Here is a 14,627-nt window from a genome sequence, read left to right as displayed (position 1 = left end):
CTGAACGCATTCTGCTTCTCACAAGCATGTGTTTCATCATCTATTCTATTCTCAAGGCAGAATATTATTCATAGTGATTTACTCATCGCAGTTTTTAAGTCTTACACTAATTGCTAAAACTACATCTGAACTCTTATAAAAACGTTGCAGAATTAAGATATATTGATCCAGTAGATCATAAACGTAATAAAACTATTTTCTCAATCACCTTCTGTATGAAGCAGTGGTTTCTTATAATGATTCTTTTGTCTAATTCGTTCCACACAGGTATGATAATGGCTTCATAATAAATTCCTAAATACTATGCCGTCAAAAGATTAATAATACTGTAGCTACTTTATTTATAGCATATGTTTATGATCTAAATACTCTCTGAGGATGGACCGAGAGAGATTAAAAAAATGAAAGACTGCTTAAAATTTTGAAACATTTTTCAAGTGGGGTCTGGTTTTACGAATTAGAACGTTCTGCGGACCATCTCAGATGTGTGCCCTTCGAAAGCAATTTTTTAGCATACGTAACTGTCAGTATATTCATATTTTTAAAAAAACAATTAATTAAAATTCATTTAATCTTATACTAGGTTTATTCAATTAAGCTAATAGAAAAAGTTACATTTGCGTTTAACAATTCAGCGCAACCAGAGTTTGGATAATTTTCATTTTATTTACTAAAAATTAAATAAATGTTGGTATTTACGTTAATGACAGGATGAGCCTGCCGATTTTTCGTAGCCGTTCTATGTTTGAATGCATGCTGATGAGCTTGTGATCGGCAGATATATTAAGTGGATTTCTGTCCTTTGTTTGTATTTGAGTTAGGGGTAAAACCCCTAATTCAAATAAAAACGTCATAAGTTTGACAAACTGATGATGTCTCAGATGGAACATCATTTTGAGAAACGCTGGTGTACAGGAGTTGCATGTAAGTAGTGAGTTTAAAAATTTAGATTATTCTTTACTTGATTTCAAACTTAATTTTTGGCTGCTTGTTTGATACCTATACATGTGTTCAAATAATATAAAGAGAAAGCACAAATGAATGTTCAAATAATAAAAAACTTGGGAAATATAAATCAGCAAAGAAGTGGAATTTTAGAATAGTTTATGGCGCTTAGTTTGGTTTATTTAATTATGGTAAAGCACATGAAGGCTTATCTGTGTAAGAAAAGGAATGCTTTTTGGGAGGACTCTCTGAGGGAAAGTGACTCGTATACATACTGCACATGGAGAAAACCACGAAAACGCCCATGCACGGGTTCCACAGGGTTCAAACCTCGGACTGAACTTCCAGTGGTCAGCTACTTTAACGCTCGGCCGCTAGTGGACGCCGGAATTCTAGAATGAAAGGAATACCTAGTTAAATACGCATGTTCAAATCTACATGCAAAATTGCAAAAAATTACGTAATCGTATGCACAAGCAGGCAAATATCAAATAAAACGCAACTCAGTTGCTCTTAAGTCAATAAAGACTGTTATGCATATAGTAGTGAAAAGATAGAAATATGAATTCTGCTGACTGCCTGATTACACGATGATGATAGTAATAATAATAGTTAATCAGAAATTGAGCATACATGAGAAGATATTGGCAAAAGGCAAACCCAGTATATTTTAGCTTACAAAAGGATTTTGATTGGCAAAGATTTTAAATAATTCATTGCATTATCCCTTGCTAATACTTACAAAAGCTAAAGAACGTATGCTGTGCATTGGAGTTTCAAAAAGATTGTAAAAAGAAATATGATATAAATTGCTCGTCATATGCTCATAGTTCCAGTTTGAGAAATAAATAAATAAAGTATATTTTCCTATACCCCAGTCTTGATCAAATGGCACCTTTGAGTAAACAAGCGAGGCTAATTTTCTTAGGCTCAACCTTTTGTAAAAATATGTTAGTAAACCAAATAATATTATTCTTTAGTAAATTTGTCAAAAAAAATATGCTCATTACCGTACGTGAACATTAACTGAAATATTATTTAGGGAATTAAATGGATTCAGTATGTAAATATTTTTACATACATATATGCGCAAGTGCCGAATACACGGTGTAGTGGTTAGGGCAGCCGACTGCGATACCGAAGGGCTCGGGGTTCAAATCCAGGAAAGGCATGAATGTAAATTTTCTGTACCGTCCTAGGACGTAACGGTGACTGCCTGTTAGATGCCTCCATAATAAAATGATTATCACTTCTGACTTAGTAAATGGCTTAATAATGGCGAAAGCCTAAAAATGGCTAGTGTCCGCCGCCATTAAAAAAAGATCTATCCATGTTTCGAGTAGGAGTTTCTGTAAGAGTTCCATCACATTATAAATATGTTAATTTAGAAACATTGGTTTCAAATTAACAATAACAGGAATGTAAATACTGAAATTTTATATTTAATAAATTAGAATTTTATGGGACCTCTAAATTATCTTTATTTTAGTTTGACAGTAATTTTACGTATTTTTCCCCGAACTAGTTTTAAACATTATGAAATCAAAACAGTTTAGGTAAGGTGATGTAGTACCTACTAATCGGAGCTTTTCTTATGAAAACCTTTATAGAAATTAAAATTTTGTATGGTTTTTTAAAAGCTTCCACGTGACCAAAATTATCATTGACTGAAAGTATGTCACATTTCATTTATTTCTAAAATTGGTGTCATGGGTCTACGAGCCGCTAAAAAATTTGCAATCTTTTTTAAGCTAAAACGAATTGCAATTTTTCGGTACTACAATTATTTTTAAAGATAACTGTACACACAACAATGCATCAACTTTGTGCAAAAATTTACAGTAGAAGGTATGATTTCTAGTTATTATTAGCTGTGAAGTATGTCAAAAGAACAGATCCACTGAAAAGCCAGAGACATCTGTATTTGGCATAAAATCAGCTTTCATTATATAAGCGACTACACTGACGATGATCCACAGTTTTGTCGCTTTCATTTATAACTAAGTTTTAATATTCATAACCAGCTTTTATATCTACTGTTATATAATAATATCTTTTGCTATATATTTTATGAGCAACCCTTCCTTTTATTACATTTAAAAATTTTTAAAAAATCCTTTCACTGCACTTTTTCCGCATATAAAGAATATTACCAAACTCTTTCACTGATTTACAAATGATGTAATAGGTATTAATAATTTCATAGTTACTCACGTAGGTTTTTAACTTTTAGTACTAATTTTATGGTGTGTAAATCCAGAGAGGAAAATGGTTGGAATAATCTAATGTCCAAGAACACGATTACAGTAAGAATATAACAAAAAATATATTCAAGTGTTAAATTACCCGCAACCATCACAATATTATTTATATAAAAGAAACTTACATTCCAGTAAGAATACATGGTAATATTAGCATTATAATATTAATAAGATATATTTTTCTACTTCCTCGTATCTTGAATCTCGCTCATTCTTGTTGTTATCCACTTCTCCTCCCTAGAACTCAAATCATCCATGTTTCTGGAATTGCTATTTGTGTTGTCTGTTATAGTTTGCAAATTGCCGCCATCATCACCATTGTCATCGTTTTGGTCACCATTCAGTCTGTCTTTCCACGTGCAATGATCTTCAGAACTACCAAGAGCATTAAATATCCCAGTTTTTTTTTTTAAGGTTTTCACTATCATTGCTTCATAAATCACAGCCCATGCATCCGAAATCCATGCACAAATCAATTATTAAGATCCAAATAATCACTACAAGGCTCACTTAATTTTAAAATTTAAAAATAAGCCTTGTAGATGTTTTTTGTAAACCTTGAAGAGGTTGAAAATTTACTTATATAGTTAAAAAATTCCAAAACATTGTTCTAAAATGTTAAGGGATAAATTTACGCGCGAGAAATCATACTCAAGTAAATACAGTATTTTTGACGAGTCAAATTGTTTTGCTAGGTATTAAACTTCAGGCCTCCAGTTTCATCAATTTACACTTGTCGACAGCGCGTGGTCTCTATACTGTCTAAAGAATGTGAAAGCCTGGTTAATGAGTGTTGAACTTTAAACATTTAAAGAATGAGGAAAATAGCTTTTATGAATACAAGAATCTCTGGTTCAGAAATTCCATAGCAAATCTATGAAGTATTTTATTAATATATTATTAATAATTTTTATTTTATTATGCATTCATTTCAGTTTTGCTCAGAACAGCAATAAAATATGTTCAGCCTCTCTTGCATTTTGAGATTTTCAGAACTGTAATTGAGTAATGGCTCTATATAAAGACTTTTATCTATCCTCAAATATTTCCTGTCAGGGAAGCCTGTCAGGTAGATTAGCTCGTAAGCGATGAATAGGATCTTGTTTTCCAGTGACAGGTCCGAATAAAGGTTTGATTTCCCAAAGATCCGTCATTGTTGACGTCACTTCCTGTACTACGTACGACAAATGAATGTTCGTTGTCGCTCTTTCTCTTTAATATTGTGTTTTTTTTTTTTTTTTTTCCCTGGCGCATGTGTAGACGTAGAATACTATCCGTCCCTATTCGTAATTTGGCTTATCTTCTCCCTTTTAATTCCTCCCTTGTTCATTTTCTTCTGACCTAACCCTAATTGTCAATTTGGATTCGGAAAATTGACTTGGAAGTCGAAGCTCTGACCAACCAGATCCTTCACGCAGCTTGGCAAAAGAGCGTTTATAAAACGATTTCTTTCATTTGAATGTGCACATTTTTATGAGATAGAGCAACTGATAAAAAAGAACGAGAACCTTCTTTTCGTGTTATAGTTTTACTATATCTCGTTACATTCTATGAAAAGCTTGATTCTGATCATTACTGCGTTTTAAGACCTATATTTTGAAAGAAATCAGTTTTCTAATGAAAATAACGTGACGGTAAGAAACATGCAAATTTTATAGAGTATTTTGCAATTCGTACCAAGATTAATATTTATCTCTAGTTCTTCACAATGGAACAACTTCTTTCTTTGATAAGCAGTTATTCCATTGTTGTGCTCTTAAAAATTAAAATCCAAGACAAAAAGATTTAAATCCTCGCAAAGATTAATATAAAATTTTATTCATAATTAACAGGACACAAAATGAAGAATTTTGTTTTTAAGATGTATCTTACAGCATTCTACAGGAAACATTTTCCAGGTATTGACTCACCTTTTTAAAGCATATTTTTGAGGAAAGTTAACATTTTATAGGTAATATAATTATCGTATTAAAACTTCAGACACAGATCACTAATTTTATTTCATATTGATACTAATAATTATTTCTACCTTTCATTAAAGAAAATTTTTTCTACCTTTCATTAAAGAAAATTTTTTCTACACTTTTCTAACCTTTAAAAAATAAAGGTTTCATCTTACTTAATTTTCCTTTAAGAGCGTAATAAATCTAAACAATTTATTTCGATTTAACTAAAAAAAAAGGGCAATAAACAATCTAAGTTAAAGAGATAATTCTCATTTTATATGGATAGAAACATTGTGCAAAAACAATCGAGTTAAGTTATCTGAGAACGTCATAACTCACAAGGTCGTCTGCCTAAAGAGGAAATTTCCTTCGCTGGGCGGCAACATAGCTGAACACTGGTAGTTCGACGTAGTATCGAATCTTAGTAAACCGGCTGGCTGCACGGTTGATTTTCATATCTTGGATACGAGCCAGATTTCTATCAAGGGCATTCCGCTCCATAGGTAGATAGCCTTTGTGTTGCTTTGCTTTAATCAATTAACCTAACCTAACCCTTTATATTGGACAAACTGGTTTATTATCACGTTGCACATAGGGAAAACATGAAAACCAATTATGCAGCAAACCCATTTACCTAGCATTGAAACTGGGTCGAACTCCTACCATTCAGAGGTCTTTAACCACTAATGGGTCGCAAAAGTACATCAAAAGCGTTCATTTATAATTATTAGAGTATCTAGAAATCCAAAGTTTACTTTAAGACGATTCTAAATATCTGGTTCTGAATTCAATTCTAAAAGTTCTGGATTTAAAAAAATCTCAAATATAGGGGTGGATGTTTTGTGAGTAGGCCAGAAAGTCTTTTATTAAATTAAAGAGAATTTTTTGAAGCATTCGAAGAACACGGAAACGTTTTAGGAATTTTTTAAATGTGGCTTATTAAAGTATTTGGGCTTGACCTCGTCTGTGACTATGTGTAAGCTCGAAATACTTTTTGAATTTTTTATCTTTTCAGCTATGATTTGTACCCAATTTTGGCCTAAAGCTTACTTTTCAAAAAGCTTTACAGCATGTTGCCTTTCTGTTCAGTTCAACGTCATCATTTTGTTAAAATTCATTATGATTTTTTCACAAATTTTAATAATTATAAATTTTTTAAATTTGTTTAATCTTTGGGAGTAGTATGTTTACTTATGTAATTTAAGATTTAACTGAAGTTACTTCAGCGCTTTATCATAATATTTTTTAATGTTCTAAAAATTTTTATATTTTCAAAATTTACTTTTCATATGTATATACATAATTCAGTTTGTATTGTGTTATCATTATGACACATACGTAAGAGCCTGATATTAACTGTAGAACAATAATTAAAGATTGTTTGGTGTGTGTTCATTTCATTCGTTATTATTATTATTATTTTTTGGTGAAAGCTCTTAATAACTGATCGTCTTAATGAGACAATATGGCTCATAAATATTAGCAAATAAAATCAGAACTGATCTGAGTAGGAAGATTTAAAAAAAATTATTAGGGGTAAGAATATATAGGGCGGAACATGAAAAAAGAACATATAAATTAATACTGTCATTATATTAAATGGAAAACCAAATATGCCACTTACACAATTGAAAGAAATAAAATACATACATACATATTATTATAAAAAGATAAACCATTAAATAACAAATTGAAATATACGCATATATGGCGTAACAGGATGTAACAGGACTGATGGCTACAAGTTTAAAGGATGATAAAGTATACTATGCAAACAGTTGTGCAAGAATGTGTGGTCGTAAGTGACGATGTTGAGAGGAAAACACAAGAAATAAAACATTAAATAAAACTTATTTATTTACAGAATAAAAAATTATTTATTTATAATAACAGCTCAAAAACGCATCTACCAAGAGTAATACATGCTTTGCATCCCAAAAGAATGACTGGCGTATACAGTTTCAAAGATGCCAAGTATTCCTGCCATATAAATCATCTACCGCCTTCTGCTGGCAATAGTACAATCAAATCACTCCTGGCGCTATTAAGCATGCATTATTGACTGATGATTGAAGCGATTTCGCGCAATTATCGTAAACGTTGTTGCAAAGTAGAATTTGTTTGTTAGACTGCAAGAAAATATTTTGTTTCCTTTTAAGTCTTACTTCTTGTGTTTGTGCCTCAACGGGCTGCGCCAGACATTTCTACACAAAATATTTTTATTGTAGCGTGCCCTACCATCGCTTAAGTTTCGATCATCAATCCTTTTACAACTTTCATATGGAGTAAACCCAAAATTCATATCCTATAAAAGCCATAATAAATTTTTAGGCTTCTATATATACTTTATATATGCCATTATTTGAAACTTTTCAATTAATTTCTCACACTTTTAAATAAAGAAAGGAAGGTACTTACGTCTTAAATACAACTACCTTAGCCCTATTTGACGATTTTTTTATAGATAAAAAGTTAAAGTTGCGCAAGTTGGTTGATTTCGTGACTTTTTTTTTTTTTCAAAACGATCCCCGAACTATCGATAATTATTGTAAGTCGGTAATATCAATATATGAAAAGTCAACGTACTTTAGCAATTCAAAATAAAAATTTTAAAGTTTAATTAAGGGTTTTGCAATATGTTAAAAAATAAAACACTTACGCTAGTCCCTAAATCTTTCTAGATTTTCTTCTCTGTTATTCTTCTCCTTGCGTGCACAGTGATAAAAACGCATCAGAGAATTCCAGAGACTTAAAACATCCTTCAAACCTCAGCTGCACCAGCTATCTACTTATCGCATTTCCTCGTTGTTCCGTTTAGAGATTTTAGGACAAAAATCTTTGTTCCTGAAGAAATTCTATCGCCGTTTCATCTGTAGCTGGCAAATTCCACAGTGCATATTTAAAATTAAGCTATAAAATATCACAATTTGTTTATAAAAGCCATTGGAATACAACAGAACGAACGCATATGAAAATTGAGAGGTTGCTTGACTGAAGGATTTTTACGAGTATGGTTGCTTGAAAAAAGGTTATGAACGTGGTTGCCCGAAGAACAGTTATGCACATGGTTGCCAGAGTCTGGCATATACTGCAAATTAGGCGATTTCTCTAAGATGGTGTGATAATACGTAAGTACCGAAATGAACAATTCTTTGACTTATTATATAAGTTTTTAACTTATAAAGCAAAGCACTGAAAATGATCAAATTAGTACACTTGAAATTCGATCACCCATCAAGCTTTTAAAAGTTAGTTTTTTTTATCTTTCAGCCCTTGGGATAGCCTACGAAAAAATAAATCCAGAAACAACAAGAAAGTTTTTTAAAAAATCTTAATTTAAATTAGACAGTAAATATAATTAATTAATTAATTAATTAATTTGTAGAATAAATAAATAAATTGTTTTACCAACGCATTTATAATAGATTAAAATCCTGTTTTAAAGAATAAAATTTTCTACTATAAAATAAAACTGCTCAGTGTTTTTTATTAATAATTACAATATAAGTTCAATCAAGGGATCTAAGTTTCATATAGTTCACCGTGTAATTTTTAAAACTTTATGTTCCATAACACGAAACTTCAAAAAATATTCTCACTCATATTTAATTCTTAGCTGTCATTTAACTATGCATTACTTGCAGTAACAAAGAACTGTTTTTTATTTAGGAATCAGTAAAATATTTACGCTTACCTCTGGACTGCTGAAATAAGTAAAATATACAACATTATATTTTATTTTTAATAAACTAAAAAGGAAAATATTCTGGAAAAATAAAAGCTATTGGATTTTGACTTATTTTAAATATCCTTTTTTATTGTACATAAAAATAATAAAGCTCAGGAGCACTAATATAACCAGTTAACAATTCTAATCCTGATTTCTATTTTTACTGAGTAATGTATCAAATTAAAAATGCATCTTCGTTAACAACTGCTTCTATGTCGCAGAGTCTCAAGACTGACACCTAATTAAACAGAAATTATATGTGATTGTTAAATAAATCATATAAAAATACTAGAAAGGAGAGTTGATGATTTAATTAAGAATAATTACTATAAAAATAAGTAATCAATACGATTCTTTCCCGAGGAAGTTAATTAATTAATAAGCAGTGAGAAAATATATTTAATGTTATTTTAACACAACCTGTAGAATGAAGGTGTCATGACGTGATGACCACGCATGCGCAGTTTAGCAGAAGGACTTGCAACGCCTCTCTCTCATGTGACTTACTAGAGAAGAGTAGTTAATTAGTAGTTAGTAGCGAAGTAACGAAGATAACATGCTGTATGCCAGCGTGGAGGAAAATACGCAGTTATACTTTTTGTGTTAATCGTTTGTTCTTATTATTTTGTTCGTGTGTTAATAAAGTCTTTGTGCCGTTAAATGTTTGGCTTTATGCAATGTCCACATTACGATACATCTACGGTAGAAATTACTTGTAAATATATATCCAGAACCTACACGCCCAGGAAGCAGGTTATGACAGAAGGATAGAAGTTAGTGAACCTAATTGCATTTATTTTTGTCTCATAGACTGGAATATATATTTACGCCCATTTTTACTTCCTTGTAAGAAGTAAAAAGGAAGTATTGTAATCGCAAAAAGTTTCAGGCAGCATATTTCAACCGCTTTCGAATGCAATTTAACGAATTATCTGCGTGATATCTGTACGTAAGGACAGAATAAAAGACTCTTTTCATCCAAAAAAATTATAAAACTGCTTTAAAATGAATTCTGAAGAGAATTTTTCGTGGCGTCTGTACAAACGTATGTACGTACGTACGAACGTATCTTGCATAACTCAAAAACGAGTAGCCTCAAAACGTTGAAATTTTGTATATAGGACTACTATAACACGTAGATTTGCATCTCGCATTTTGGTTGCAATCGGCCGTGCCAAACGTATATATATATTCACTCTGTTACCCGGCTCAGTGATCTCGGTTTCTTTATATGTTTGTAAATTGTACATTTTTTTGCTTTGGAAATGATTGAATTATGTTGTTCTTATTTCCGGTTAAGGTTTGTATGCCTTTAGTAAATCTGCATGCAATATTTTTAGAATTATCAGCAATTTTAAAGTTGTTCAAGTGCCGCTAAGCCTTTTTTTATGGCGGCCATTGAGTGTTTACATTTGAAACAGCAGAGTAGTGGGTTTGTTGCCAATCTAGAGAAACGTAATTTCGCAACAACAAAGATAACGTCTTCATTTATTATTGCGAATTAAATCATGCTTAGTCCTTTCTGGAATGTTTTCGAGGAAATAAATGTTTAAGATTTACTTCGGAATTTTTAATACAGATATTTTGAATTTTTATGTACCTTCTCGGGAAGTGAGAACTGAATTAATTGAATGAGAAATACTCAATCGTCTGTGAGAAACTGTTTCTTTTTTGTGTTGTTTGCTTAATTTCTTTTATACATCGTTTTAGCTTTATTATAGTATTTGAATAGAACATGTGGCAACGATTAGATAATTCTTTAAATGATATAAATTTTGTGCATTCTGAGTTATAATATGAACCAAATATAATACTGTTAAGTGAACCTAGCGCCAGAGTGTCGCTATGGTAAACAAAAGCTAAAGTGAATTCTAAAGAATGCATTTATTCTATTGTGGTTTATGCGCTGTAGGCGAAGTAGGTTTAATTCAATCCAATAAGTTTAAACGAATTGTAAGAAAAATGCGTATAATTTAATATTCCGTAAAATTAAGTCATGTGGTGTAGAAATCTTTTTTTTTTTTTTTTTTTTTTTTTTTTTTTTTTTTTTTTTTACATTTAATCATTTTAAAATGAATATATACGGAAGCGCAATTATCTAGATTTAACGAAAATCCCTCAATATGTTTTTTACATTTAATCATTTTAAAATGAATATATACGGAAGCGCAATTATCTAGATTTAACGAAAATTCCTCAATATGTTTTTTACATTTAATCATTTTAAAATGAATATATACGGAAGCGCAATTATCTAGATATTTAACGAAAATCCCTCAAAGCGAGTGTGAAAACATGTTTGTTATTTATCTTCGTTTTATAAAATTGTCATAGCTTCTTGTTGTTTTAAGGTAATGCGATAAAGTCGCTAAGTGATCTCACCTTAACCTAACTGATGGAGAAAAACCAGCATCTCCAATTATTTCCATGTTAACATTTTTTTTTCTCTTTATTTTTCGAGGATAAAGAAGCAAATATGTGTTTTACGAAGAAGATAAATACTCTCAGTACATTACATCAGGTTGAAACGACAAACTGTGAAATCTCCTTCCAGGAAATGAATTTTAAACAAATTTGCTTACCAAATTTGTATTCTCTTCTGTTTTCAAAGCCTGATCCCGATTTCAAAGACTAGTCCTGCTTTCAAAGATTGCGAGGGAAAAAACAAAATATTACCTTATTGTTTTAAATAGTATAAGTAAAAATATGCATCATAACACAGGTAGTTTTAGGAAAATCATATAAATAGAAAACAGAGGAAGAAAAAAATGTAATAATATTGCGACCTATTAAAACTCGAGTTTCTGTAAATAAATCAAAAATATTTAAAGCAAGTCTTTCCGTTAGGATGTTGTAAAGGTGTTACTAGTGATATGCTGTATATTAAATGGTGTTTATCTAGGAAAATGCGTGATATATATTGGGATTAGATTTAAAACAAACCATTTCAAATGCCTAGAGCAGCAGTTCCTAATCTGTGCTCTATGGTGTACTAGGGCCTCGTCGGCCACTCTAAGAAAATAAAATAAGTAAAAAAACTGAATGAAATCAAAGATTAAGAAACAAAAATTAGAATAAAAATAAAAAAATTAGAAAATACAATTTGAACGCAAAAATTCGGCAAGCTGAATTCAGTGTCTTCTCTAGCAGACGATGCTTGGCTGTTCCTTAGAGCTGCACATTTGAATACATCTCGCTAATTTTTTTATCCTTCGAGAATTTCTGGAATCAAACCGAAGCTTTTCGAAGCTTATTCCCATATAAGGTTACAGGTAACTAGTAGATTTAGAGTCACTTTGCAATGACTGTTCATAGTGATAATACTATCATAAGCGATTCTTCCTCTAATTTTCTCTGAGCTTTATAAATTTTGTGAGGGTAAGTTGCGTAGCTAGCATGCGTTCATTAATAAAGGTAATAATAAAAGTAACAAACTGTGTAAAATTGCGACGTCTTAAAAGTAGATTCTATATACTAATGTGTAAAAAATATAGGAAGCCACCATATTTGCTTCCTGCTGCACGTTGAAGTAAGATTTCAAGGGAAAGCATTTTCATATTTGATGGAACTCTGCATGTATAGGTAGTAGCATTTTTAATGAATCAAAAAGTGGTATTGCCTACAATTTAAAATAATGAAGATTGAATGTGCAGATTGGTTTATTGGCCGAAATTGAAGTGATTGACCATCCCTCTTAAAAAGAACTTCTTGGAAGAAAATAACATCTAGACTCAAGAAAAAGATAAGTTTGCACTTTATTTTCGGACATCTCAAGAGAAGATGTTCTTTTACTGAATGTATTCTGTATAAAAATTCTTAAAAATTCTTAGACAGTACGACATAAAAGGGCTTAGAGGATATACCGTATATACCGTTAGACGAGTTGATTCTGTAATTTCTTTCTCCACTCCAGAAAGTTTGAAAATAGCTGGTCTAGAGAATGTATCTCGGGAAGTGCAGAAAGACCCCCTCCAAGTTGCAGTTTAAGCTTGGACGCAGAAATTTAAAGAAGCAATAAATACGATACCTTCAAAAATGTACACTGCTTTAAAAAAAAAAAAAAAAAAGGTAGGGGTACAGTTCCATATCTCCCGTTCTACTGGGTTGATTGACAAAATTCATATTGCGTTTTTCATGTCTCGAAAGCGCGACTTAGGATATATATTAGATTTATATGTAACATTGTTCTAACATAGATATTTTGACCCAAAATGGGATTTTTTCTGAAATAACATATCATTTTTCCTTCATATTTCGATTCTACCACTCAAATTATACTGAATTTTAAACTTTGTAAAACTTGGCGCGAAATTTACGGAGAAATTTAAACATTTAACTTAACGCCTTTTTTTTTTTAATTTGCACCAAAAATGTTCACTTGGCGAACTTCTTAATATATGGCAACCTATTTTCCTTTCCCTTCCATTGTGCATGAGTGGGGAAAAAGTCACATCATTTCTAGTTTCAAATAATTTTAAAAAGTGCCTAAACCGTATTTGATGTTATTGTCGCTTTCAACAAATATGCCAAATTTTAAAATGGGCCAGTATATAAATTCACGTATATCTTCGGTAACTTTGAATAAATAACTATACATTTTTGCAGGTATGCTTAGAAATACATCTACTTTACGATTATGGTAAAAATTTTATAGATTACAATTCAAAATGTTTTTCGAAAAATTTAGAAAAATTATTTAAAAATACAAATTTTAAAAATAAATCAGAAAAAATAGGCGAATTTTATTTGGAATGAACCTAAATTTCGAAATAGGAAAGGAAGAATCAAATAGGTTTAATAAAAAAAAGAGACATTAATAAATATATATCAAACTCAATTAACATTGAGGAGCTAAAACTTTGAGAGGCAATTTTTTAAAAACTACTCTTGCGATTTTTACAAAACTTGGCAATTTGGCATAATTTGAGTCCTAGAATAAAAATATGGAAAAGATTGGCATGTCATTTCACATAAAGTCCGTTTTTGTGTCGGAATGCCTATATTAGAGCAATGCTATATATAAATCTAACACATATCCTAAGTCGAGCTTTCGAAACATAAAAAACGCAAGAAGTTGAGTTTCTTCAATCGATCCAATAGAACGGAAGATATAGAACTGTCTTTTTTTTTTTTTTTTTTTTTTTTTTTTTTTCCCGCAGTGTACAAATGAAAATTAACCGCGGATGTGAATGTGTCGGAAAGATTGGAGAGATCAGTGAGAGCTGATTCTCGAGAACTTAATTTTAGTCATGCAACTAAAGAAGCCATGTTGTGTTTTATTAAATGCACAGTAACTTCTTCAACTTTATGCTAGATAATGCTTTAATGAAAAACATTTTAAATTAGTTTTTTCTTTTCTCGTGCATTTCTGTTTCGTATTATGAAATTTCTATAATAATAGTAATTTCTTTCTCAAACTATATTTGTATATATTTTTGTTTACCTACATTGCAAGCATTTGTTAAAGCAGTAAAATATTTTTTGAACGTGAAATATTTTTTTGCTTTCAAACAGTAAAAAATATTTTACTTAATTTCAGAATAAAATCATACTTTTTAATTAATATGGTTATATAAAATAAATATAAATAAATAATTCTTGTTGATATCTTATTGCATTCAGGAAATTACGTTTCCAGTATAAGAAAATTTTGAGCATTTTTATAATGTACTGAATACAATTTTTACAGATCGAAAACTATGCATTTGTTTCTTGACTTGTAACATTATCTAGTTATCAACTGAT

The 14,627-nt window shown here is 30.7% G+C and overlaps 2 protein-coding genes across 3 annotated transcripts in view; one reads left to right on the top strand and one right to left on the bottom strand.

The window, feature by feature from the left end:
* The window catches only part of LOC118189236 (uncharacterized), a 119,702-nt gene extending 111,372 nt beyond the window's left edge, over nt 1-8,330 (bottom strand). Inside the window, exons 1-2 of the mRNA XM_085815886.1 lie at nt 7,812-8,330; nt 1,221-1,337 (exon numbers count right to left, since the gene is read on the bottom strand). The gene's annotated coding sequence lies outside the window, so the exon portion shown is untranslated. The remainder of the gene's footprint in view (nt 1-1,220; nt 1,338-7,811) is intronic.
* LOC118189235 (excitatory amino acid transporter-like) overlaps nt 1-14,627 on the top strand; it is a 172,925-nt gene that overhangs the window by 37,359 nt on the left and 120,939 nt on the right. The window lies entirely within an intron of this gene.

Source organism: Stegodyphus dumicola, chromosome 1 (assembly GCF_044657685.1).
Source record: "Stegodyphus dumicola isolate Sdum_Otavi_A_Nest chromosome 1, ASM4465768v1".
Classification (NCBI taxonomy): domain Eukaryota; kingdom Metazoa; phylum Arthropoda; class Arachnida; order Araneae; family Eresidae; genus Stegodyphus; species Stegodyphus dumicola.
The sequence above is the reverse complement of the archived record's forward strand: the minus strand, read 5'-3'. Positions and strand labels throughout refer to the sequence as shown.